The sequence below is a fragment of the Eublepharis macularius genome, chromosome 9 (assembly GCF_028583425.1).
Source record: "Eublepharis macularius isolate TG4126 chromosome 9, MPM_Emac_v1.0, whole genome shotgun sequence".
In the NCBI taxonomy this organism is placed as follows: Eukaryota; Metazoa; Chordata; class Lepidosauria; order Squamata; family Eublepharidae; genus Eublepharis; species Eublepharis macularius.
The window spans coordinates 67,700,864-67,711,486 of record NC_072798.1 but is presented as its reverse complement, the minus strand read 5'-3'; positions in this window follow the sequence as shown (position 1 = coordinate 67,711,486).

Here is a 10,623-nt window from a genome sequence, read left to right as displayed (position 1 = left end):
TGGTTCTGCCCCGGTCTGGTGGAGGGACCCTCTCCTGGGTTGTCGGCCTCCTCCACTTGCAGAGCGGTGGCAACTTGGAGGTCTGTCAATTCCCCTGCCGCCTTCAGCCGAGACCCGGCGATCCCTGGGGTGTCTCTTCCCAATTTCTTCGCTGCCTGCTGGAGGAGCCTGAAGAACCCCGGGGCATCTCTTCCCAGCAGCATTGGCAAGGGTAGGTGAGCTAACCGGGCAACTTCCATTTGGTGGCGGACCCCTAGGTACTCTATCGTGATTAGGGCCGTAGGGTATGGCTGGGTGCGGCCCATCACATCCGTCACCGGGATCCAGCGGTGCACTGGGGTAGCAGCTGGGAGGAGCTGGGGCCGAATTGCTGAGACTGCACTCCCAGAGTCTAACAGGGCTTGTAGGATCAGCTGGCCTATCTTCACGGTAGCGCATAGACTCTGCACCTGCTTGCCAGGCAGTGGGTTATTTTCCCAAACGAGGGCACAAAACCTAGGCAAGGCCTCTGTGAGCGCGCCGGCTTGCATCTGCAGCTCCGCTGTCTGTGCTAGTTCCACTGGAGCGGCTGGGTAGGCTGCCTCCAGTTTTCCCCACATCCTATCCTGGCATTCCTCCAGCCACAGTCCAAGCTCCGCTGGGGCGGCAGCCTTGGGAGGCCGCCCCTTGACTGGCGCCTGCGTCGGAACGTCTCTCCCCATACGGGCCACCAACTTGTCAGGGCTTGCCGCCGCTGCCACTGGGCATGGCACTGGGCGGTCTCCTCCTGACGTCATAGGGGGGCCAGGGATTCTGCAGGACCCTGCTCTGTGGAAGGAGGGGCGGTATACCTCACCCAGACTCCCTCTCAGTCCACTCGCTGGCCTGCTCAACCTGGCCTGCTTACCCTCTGCGTCCTCTTTCACTTCTTCCTCCCAGAGCTCTCCTCCAAACCTCCATGCTTGCATCGCACCGCTCTCACTCCACATCATCACTCCCTACTCACACCCACCACCACAGGGCCCTTCCTAGCCAGCTTTTATAGGGCTTCCTTCTACTGTCCCACCCCTCTTCCAGCCTGGTCTTGGGCTGCACCAAGCAGTTGCAGCTGGGGTAGCTGATCTGGCCCCACTGACCAGCACCAGCTGTGCCTTGCTCCCTGGCTGCCCAGCCTCCCTGCCTTGGCTGATTGCTGCAGGCCTGTCCAGCTGCAGTCCCCTGGCTAGCAGCCCGGCCTGCCTGGCTGAGCTGATGGCTGAAGGTGGGTCCAGCTGCGGCTCCTTGGCTGGTTGCCCAGGGCTTCCTGCAGAGTGCCTCCAATAGCCCCACCTGGAGTGGCTTGGCTTTTGGCAACTCCTGGGCCAGGCTACTATTTTCTAGCTGGGGAGTGGCTTTGGGTTGTTGGGGCTGCTGCTGCTTCTCCTCCTCAGGTAAGGTCTTTGGGTGGGTGACTGCTGGGCCCCCAATCCCTCTGCCCTTGCCCCCTTCTGCCTTGCTTAGTCCCCTTTCCTTCCCCAGGGGAGTGGGACTCGCTGGCTTCTCTCTGTCTCCCCCTGCCTCCTGAGGCCCTGGGCCTTTGCCCCTTGCCCCTGGCGCCGGCAGGTTCTGGCTCCATTTGCCCATGGGAGGGGATGACCTGCTGTCCCCCGGCTGCCCCCTCTGCTTGCCAGTCAGACCGGTTGACCTACTGTCTGCTGGCTGACCAGTTGACCTGCTGGCTGCTGGCTGCCCCCTCTGTTTGCCCGTCGGCCCGGCTGACCTGCTGTTCCCTCTTGTCAAGTCTGGGGGCTGGGGCTCAGACCCCGGACAATGGGATTTGTTCATTCATTTTGATACCTATTTGTTTTTATTTGAAAAAAACTGAAAACAAATGAAATATTTACTCTTCAGTTTTTCCATTTGTTTTGTAACAAATGCATAAATCTGCCATTTATAACCTCTGTCTCATCATATAGTAATCACTGTATTAGATCCTGTCTGTCACAAATAGAGCTTTACTTATGACTTAGATGACTAAGTCATCTTTATCTTTCCTTTTTAATACATCCTCTGTACCATACAGAAAGCTGCTGTTATGTGGGATCCTCAAGAACAGTGCAGGAAGCAGGTAGAGAGGCTTCTTCTGCGTAAAGCAAAGCAATAAGGAAGATCCATATTTAATGTATCTGCAAACACTACTTGTAATAGCTATATTGGTGTTAAAGAGGCAGAACCCAGAAGGCCTAAGTGCAAACAGGATTTGGAGGAGAGTGGGAAGGAACAGCTCAATCTGTATGAATGCTGGTATTCAAAACCAGGCCAGGACAATCCTAGCCTAGATATACAAGTTGCTCTCAGCTGGCAGCCCTCAGGAGCCTTTGGGGGGATTGCTAAAGTGGCGTGGCGATATATGATGTCAGTTCCGGTTACGGAAGCAGAAGTGACATTGTGGCATCACTGCAGTGTCTCTTTTTCTCCAACCATTTCTTTCCCTGCTGCACTGAGCAGCAATGGGCAGTGGAGGCAGGGGGCAGGAGGTCTCCTGCTCTAGAGGGATACTTGGTCCCCCTATGTACAAAATACTGAAAAACTCTTTAGTTGAGAATTGCTATATTTCTTCCCCAAGCCAAGTTGTCCTTCCTAAAGTTTTCAATGTTAAAAAAGTACACCATTGAGTTAAGGAAGCTGGGTGTACGTTGTTGCTCCACTATGCAGTACTCACATTTCCAAAGATTCTGGCAATTCAGGTCCCCACATGTCCCTGGTAAGAGCAGCACATCCCACAAGCAGCAAATGTCCTTGTAACACCAGAAGTACATTTGGAGGTTGCCATTGCACTCTCCTCCCAGGTTGGGGATTAGGGTTGGCATTTTGATGGTCAGTCGATATTCCCACTGAAAAGGGCAAGGGCCACTTCTAGGAGTCAGAGTTGGGGAGAAGTAGAGTGGGAATTTCACGCCTTCACAGAAGCATCTTTCTCCAGTAAGCACTGGAGGCTGCTTCTGAATCAAAGATGCTGCAATGATGCTAAAACGGCTTTGAGATGCTCACACATGGAAGGAAAGTCTATAAAGTGAGAAAGTTACTCAAAAATATTTTTAAAATCAATGTGGATTCAATGGATAGTGAGTACAACAATAAAGCAGCAAAACCAGCAGCAAAAAAATATATATAAGCGTTGGATAAATGTTAATTCATTTAAATGCTCATTCGTTACTTTTTGCTTTAGAGGAAAATCAATTTTAACAGTGGCAAAATGGGTGACATGAGTTTGTGGCAGCTCAGAGATCAGCCAATCACTACGCATAGCTAGATTCTGCAGCAAACTAACAGAACTAGTTTTCCCTGAGTTTGATTCTGGATATAAATAGGCACATTAAGGAGAAAACACTGGGTATGCTTCCACAATGCCTCACTATATAATAAACACAGCCATACTGCTAAGTGACATATATGCTCATGGCATATTATGAGAAACTAACAACAATAAATGAAAAACATGAAAAGCAAATGAAAAGAAACATAAAAACCCTCCAGCAAATCCAATTGTATAGTCAGCTGGGGACAGAAAGATGAAGATCTATTCATACTTAGCGCTAGTGCTAATAGAAATCTGAGATAGATGTGAAACTAGAAATTTGTACATGGGTGAAAGAAATGCATACACTTTATTGGGGCCCAAAGATTTAGGAGGCCTTGGCCTAGGTAGCCTGATAGTCTATCCATTCATTGCTTTCATGACTCATCAGATTATACGTATAGGATGTGATCAGCAGGTCTATTACAACTTTCTACTAAACCCCCAAGAATGTGGTTTCAAACCCTAAATGACATAAGGGAATTATTTTCCCACTCCTATCCCTCTTGGAAAGGAAGACACTGAGTTTATGGGCAATGGTGAGGCTAGTGCACTGAGCAAAAAATACACAACACATTGTTGGATGTAATAGGCCACAACTTTATTGATTACAGCCATTGGAACATTGGCAAGGCTTAGGACAATGTCTCATCTGCATCAAATGCCCCCCTGCTGTTCAATAGCTGCTTCCCCAGGTGATCCAGGCGCCCCCTGCCACCCGGGGTGAAGCCTGCTATAGCCTGCCCAGGTGTGCACCTTTTGGCTTCACCTCAGATCCTCCTTGCCCCCGTAGTGCTACCAGTGGGTCCAGTTGATGAGGCCAGGCACATGGACCTCCACCTTTTAGTAATCCACACCCTGCAATCCCCTCTCCCATCTGAGGAAGATTCGTCTGATGAATCCTGCGATATTGATGAGTCATGGCTATGAGTCCGGCATCTTGCCTTGCAGGCACATCTTCCATGCTCGACTAACCCCACTCAACTCTAATAGCTGAGCCACAGTCTGGAGCCACAATCTGGAGCATGCTCAGCCCTGCAATGCTGACAGTGCCACCTGGGGATACAGCCCAGCAGACTACGGGCTGCCCCATCGTTCGACCCTCTCGTGGAGCCTGTGAATTGGCCTCCATCTTTTGAACCCCCTGAACTGCAGGGAGAACTACTGGGCTGTCAGGCTGAAACCCCCTGCCCACTCGTAGGCCCCACTGGTGGCACTTGGCTGCTGAGACCAATCCTGCAGCAACTGCCAGTAGAGTGGGAACACCCCTGTCCCGAAGGTGCAAGACTAGCTTTTCCACAAGACCCTCAAGCATGGCCGGCATCTTGTGCTCCTGGACACCAACTGCTGTATGGGCCAGGGCAGTGGCAGTGGCCTGCTCTGATAAGGTATTGAGCCCTTCCTAGGACATGTGTGGTCCACCAGCTGACTCTCTGGTCCCTGGCCAAGAAACAAGAGGGCAGGAGCGGCTACTGCCTGATCACATTCAGCACTGTGGCCCAGAAGTGGCCAAAAATATAGGCCCACACCTTCCTCCCTACATAATTTTGGAGACATGTAAGGAACCTGACCAGGAAGAGATTCTTTTATTTCATCTTCTTCACATGTGAAAGTAGAAGTATACTTTGTCAATTGAATTGACTATGTACTTGCTTGGAGTAGCAAAATTAGTGCAGGTTGGGTGTCCTGAATTTAAGGTAGATTGGGATGTGTGTGTGTGTGTGTGTGTGTGTGTGTGTGTGTGAGAGAGAGAGAGAGAGAGAGAGAGAGAGAGAGAGAGAGAGACTAGGGATTTGGATTGCCAACCTCCAGGTAGTGCCTGGAGTTCTGGAATTTTACCTGCTCTCCAGATGACAGAGGTAGGTGGTAGGTAGGTGGAATCTATGGCATTATACCCAGTTCCTTTAAGGGTTTATTTATTAATACTGAATCTTCAGGGCATATAACTTGAGTTTTAAAAGGGGATATAACAATACTTATCTAAAAGCTGTTTCTTGTCTATTAGGCCCAGGATTATCCTGGCCTGGTCTGAGCAATTTGTCTAGCCCCAGCACTCCCACAGGTTATAAGCAAGGAAACAGTATCTCTCCTGCTCTCTTGCTTGCACTGAGGACTTCTGGATTAGCCTTTTAAAGGGGCAGCATTCAAGAAGCAATTTATACGTTCAGATGTTTGAATTGGTCATCACAGTGAACAGGACATTTGCACAGCTTATATGAGTATTTAAAAACCCTGGGAAGATCTAATCACTGATTTGTATGTGTGTGTGCTAAGTGCTGTCAAGTCATAAATGACACCCCCCCAACAAGGGGCTTTCAAGGCAAGTGAGAAGCGGAGGTGGTTTGCCATTCCATATTCTGAAGAGTCTTCTCGTTGGTCTCCTGTCCAAGTACTGATCCTGCATAGCTTCTGAGATCTGACAGGACTGGGCTATATTGTGCCACCTTCTGATCATGGATTTAGGAAGATGGAAATTATATGAATTATTTGTGCTGTTAATACTTATGCTAAGGACCATGTATTCAACTTCCCTAGAAAGGTTTGGAAATTACCACTGATTTTGGTGGACCACTAACAGTGCATTCAGTTATAAAATAACTCCTCTATGTATCCCAATGGCACGCCTGAATAACACACACTCAATCTCTCTCCCACTTTCCAAGCCAAAGCAAAACAAGACTGAATACAACAGTCATCAAAACTATGCAGAACCTTTTGAAGGCTTGGAGGTTCTATACGGGATAGTGCAGATTTTCTCTGATACATTTTAAATCCACCAGTTGAATAATATGAAAGTATAAGCATTATTGGGATACTATATTATATAGCCTAGTCCAAGTAGTGCTGCTGCAGAGAGTCTTCCTAAACCTAAAGCAATAGGGAATAGTTGCTATGGGAACTGCAGGTGCTCAGCACTTTGTAAAGTACTGGACAAGGACTTTTTTCATTAAAATGTCTAAATTTTTAAAAGACAGGTTGACTCCAGATAAAGCTGCCAAATCAGAATCTCAAAAATAATGGACACATCGACAAGTCCAGAATCTTTTGAGAGACTTCGCAGCTTAAATCTATGTACATTTATTCAGAAATAAGTCTCACTATAACCAATTATTGTGTTTTATGAGCATTTGATACCCTCAGAGGAAGACAGTTCTTTTAAAATAAAGGATGCTTTTAAAAAGTGGGGACTGTAGGCATAGTACTTATACTGAAGTTCCAAATTACCTGATCTTGTTTCTGAAGTCTAGCTGATACATTAGCAATGCAATCCTTATACCCTTCTGAGACAAATCTGAACAGATCTACTCAGATCTACTCAGAAATAATTCCCATTTTAATCAATGGGGCTTGATCCTAAGAAAATGTTCTTAGAATTGCAGCCTAGAGAGCTTAGAAGTGTCTAACTCTGCTTAGGATTGATCTAGAGGGACTCTATATTGTTCATTTTTTAAAATTTTCAATGTTTTACAGTGTATACTTGTGTAATGTATCTCGTTCACGTTTCTATTTGTTTGAGTCATTTTGCCACCCTAGTCAGAATAATGAGACAGACACAAGGCTTGGAACTAAAGGGCCACTTTATTAAACATAACATCAACCATTAATACAGCAAGGGCCAACTAGCAGTACAGGTCAAGCCACGAGGTCACCCCTGGACTGTCTGGGCGAGCCCCGAAGCCCCAGGTACGAACCATCCTATGGATGGCAAAGAACCGGCCAGCTGGCAAAATGGATCCCCCCAACAACTGCCCACGAGCACGCAGAGCAACTGCCAGCCAGCTGGGCAGAATTACCTCATAAGGCTCCTTTCTCCACTCCCCCAGCCTGAGACCCAGAGACCATGGAAATGCTCTGTCTCCTCCTCCTTCCAGAAGTGGAAGCTGCTGGCCGGGAGGGCCGTATTCCCTCTACAGTGCTGATGGGCATATGTGGATTGATAAAACATACAAAAAGTAGCCTTGATACGACGGTATCAAGATTCTTTTTGTGTAGTATTTTAGCTAATGTTGTGGGCACATGTGCATATTAGTAGAACACCAGAAAAAATGGATCTCAGTATAATATATAACATCAAAATCACTAGTGTCCTATCTTCCTGGAAATACACATGGTTTAGTGGTGGTTAGAGTGTTAGCATACTATAGAGATCTAAGTTAAAATCTAGCACCTTACTGTGGGATCCTGAGCTGTCTCTCAGCCTAAGTTATCTCACAGAATTGTTATGATAACAAAATGGAGGAGAACCATGGACAAAGGCCCAGACTCATAAAAAGTTAAAAATATGCTTATGAAATGAAAGATATGGAAAACGGCTCATTTTCCAATTTGGGAAATAGTTTTAGAAATTCACCATGTTAAATCTAAAATAAGAAGAGATGAATGCAGGCCAGAGAGAACTGAAAGAGTGATATCTATTCCTAATTTGGGGCATTTCCCCCCACTTTCAACTAAACAAATTAGTCAGAGGTGATTGATCTGCATGTAATTCACTTCAGCTGGAAGGCTGAGTTCACTATCTTTATGCTGGTTTTTTGCTCTCCAAAGTGCTTCGGAATCACAAGCAAATCTTAACTGATGTACTCTGGCCAACAAAAGGTCCTGTTTTCATTTTGCTTTCCTATCATCACATCAAAGGATGTACACAGAATATTTTCCCTTATTTTTGGTTCCTTTTTAAAAAAAAAATATGTTCACTGTTATACTTGTTCATTTTTCTGGGATTGGAGGTAAGCATCTGTCATCCAAGGGATCCTGTTTGCCAAATTTCAGGCAGATGAATGGAAGTTAATAAAATTATTTTTATTTGGCAAAGAATGATATTTGGCAATATTTTTGTGCTCTTGTTTCTGCAAATAATATTTAATGGCAAGTAGGGGTTCCACAGAGAATCTCATCCCCACACAGTCATCCTCCTCCCCATGTTGTCTCTGCTCACAGCTACTTCCTTCTCCATAGTCACTCTCTAGTTTCCTCTTGCTGCCCCCCTCTTTTCCCTATTTGAACTAGAAAAGTGTGACATTCAATAAATAAGGTTACAGAATGCCTTGTCCCAGATACTCCATGAATTTGAGGAGGGATTTTTTTTTGTTTTGGCCTAAAACAGCATACAAAGGAGGGGCTTACCCGGGATACAGAAACTACAAGGAAAAGAAAAACCTCCCAGGAACCAAACCAATCACGGTCAATTCATATATCTCAATTCATCCATATAATTAAAGTGCTCAAAGTGAACAATGGCGAGAACTGTCCAAATTTCACACATACAATCTATAAATACCATAAATATGTCAATAAATAATGCAACAATATAAATATATGCAACAAGCAGCAATACAATATTTCTCCAACAAGTTATAATACAGAAGTCTTCCAGACCAACTGGTAAGTATGAAACAATGTGATAATTAAATCACCACTTGGAACCTCAATAAATATAGAGTCCAGAGACTTTAGGTAAGTAAGGATTCGTTATGCTTTCGGTGTAAAGCATTGTCTTCTTGATGTTATGGCAGGAGAAGTCTTCAAAATAAATTTTCAAAAGAAATTGCCTTGCATTCCAAGTTCAATGCCTATAGAAGCCTTCAATGAATGGCTGCCCAATGGGTTCTGCCAGCATGTCATTGGCCCATTTCGCTGAAATGCTTCCTCAAGGGCACAAATTAATATTCACACCACTGCAATAAAACATATATCCAACCTTAACAGTTGTCATTTCAAACACAACAATAAAGCTGTTAAACAAACTGCTCTGTGAGTTACTGCTCTGCAAATAACTCACTGTGGTACCAATGTTCCAGTCACAAAAACCTAGTTGGTCAGGCAATGATAGTTGCTGTGCCTATGTAACCTGTGATGCACATTTTGGAGGCAGCCAAGTGCCTTCTCCAACTCTGCTGTTAAATCCAAATTTAAAGGGGCCATGGACTTTAAACCCATATTTCACCAAAATGTTACACAAAAATAAAGTATGTCACACAAAACAAGAATAATCTATTTCATTACTGAGTCCTTTCTTGAAAGTTTTGCTGGTACATTCCTCCACTGTTGATGGTATTTTGGTTCAACGGTCATTATAATGACCTTTCATATAAATGTATCTATACTGATCCTGCTAGCCTGTTCTTATTGTACCTGTCGAGGATAACTCAATACATATACTTCCATAGCTGGGTGGAAATTATGATTTATGGAAATAGTATATGTTTTCTATGTACCTGTCATCTAAAGTACTCCTACAATGAGACAAATTTAGACAATGTAAAAGTAGAATGAAAATTGGTCCTAAATGAAACATCTTGAATATGAATGTAAAAAGTAGTTTTTTGAACAAAAACATGTTTTTATTAAGAGATATATAATAGACTTCCCTTATGTATTTTGATATATGATCCATTTGTATTGGCTATGAAAAAGTGGTGGAAGTATGTAATATTAAATATGTAGCAATGATGGAACCAATAATGTAGTAGCAAAACAGATTAAATATGAAATTTGTAACTTAAAATGTTTAATATAAATTAACCTTAATATTTTAACTCATAGATAGTGTCTTAAAAAAATAATGAAAGGGATGTTGGGGAGAAATACTTCATGTTTTATATATTCTGTTGTATATAATTATTTCTGATTTACACAATTATGCTACACCATCCTTTTTTTTCTTTTCTGTATCTCCCTATATTATTATTCTGTTTTTTAAAAATAAAAATATATTATAAAGTACTCCTACAATGTAATTATGTTTCCGCGAGCAATGAGATTAAATTATATTAGGAAAACAAGCACTACCTTATTTGAGACAGAGGCCATATTAAAAAACATAACTTGAGGTGTCGCAATGTATTTATTATCCATGTATTTTATGTACAGTTTGCAGTCTAAATTTCTCCATCTACAGTGGAAATGTATTTCAGCTCCCCCCCCCCCACTCCTTGCTGTATTTCAAGACTTATACCTGAAGTATTGCTATAAAGAAAGACAGCCAGATTAAGTTCTAGTGCCAAATTGCTAAATTGAGAGTTTATTGGAATCTAATTTTGAAGAAATGAGTGCTAGGAAGATTGAATGAAGTCTTCACAGTGCTTCTAATGAAGTTGTTCATCGAAAGACACTTGGCAGTCATAGGTTTCTGTTGTTGTTCATTGTTAATGTGATTTTATGTAGTTTTCTGCTGTTGCCTCTAGAAGGTCTACACAAGTGGGTCTAGGGTTAAAAAGGCCACATCTTTATTAGGACAGAAATGTAGCTTATTCACTCTTGGCACACTGCAGATTTCTGGGGCTAGAGGCAGCCTCATTCAGGTTGTT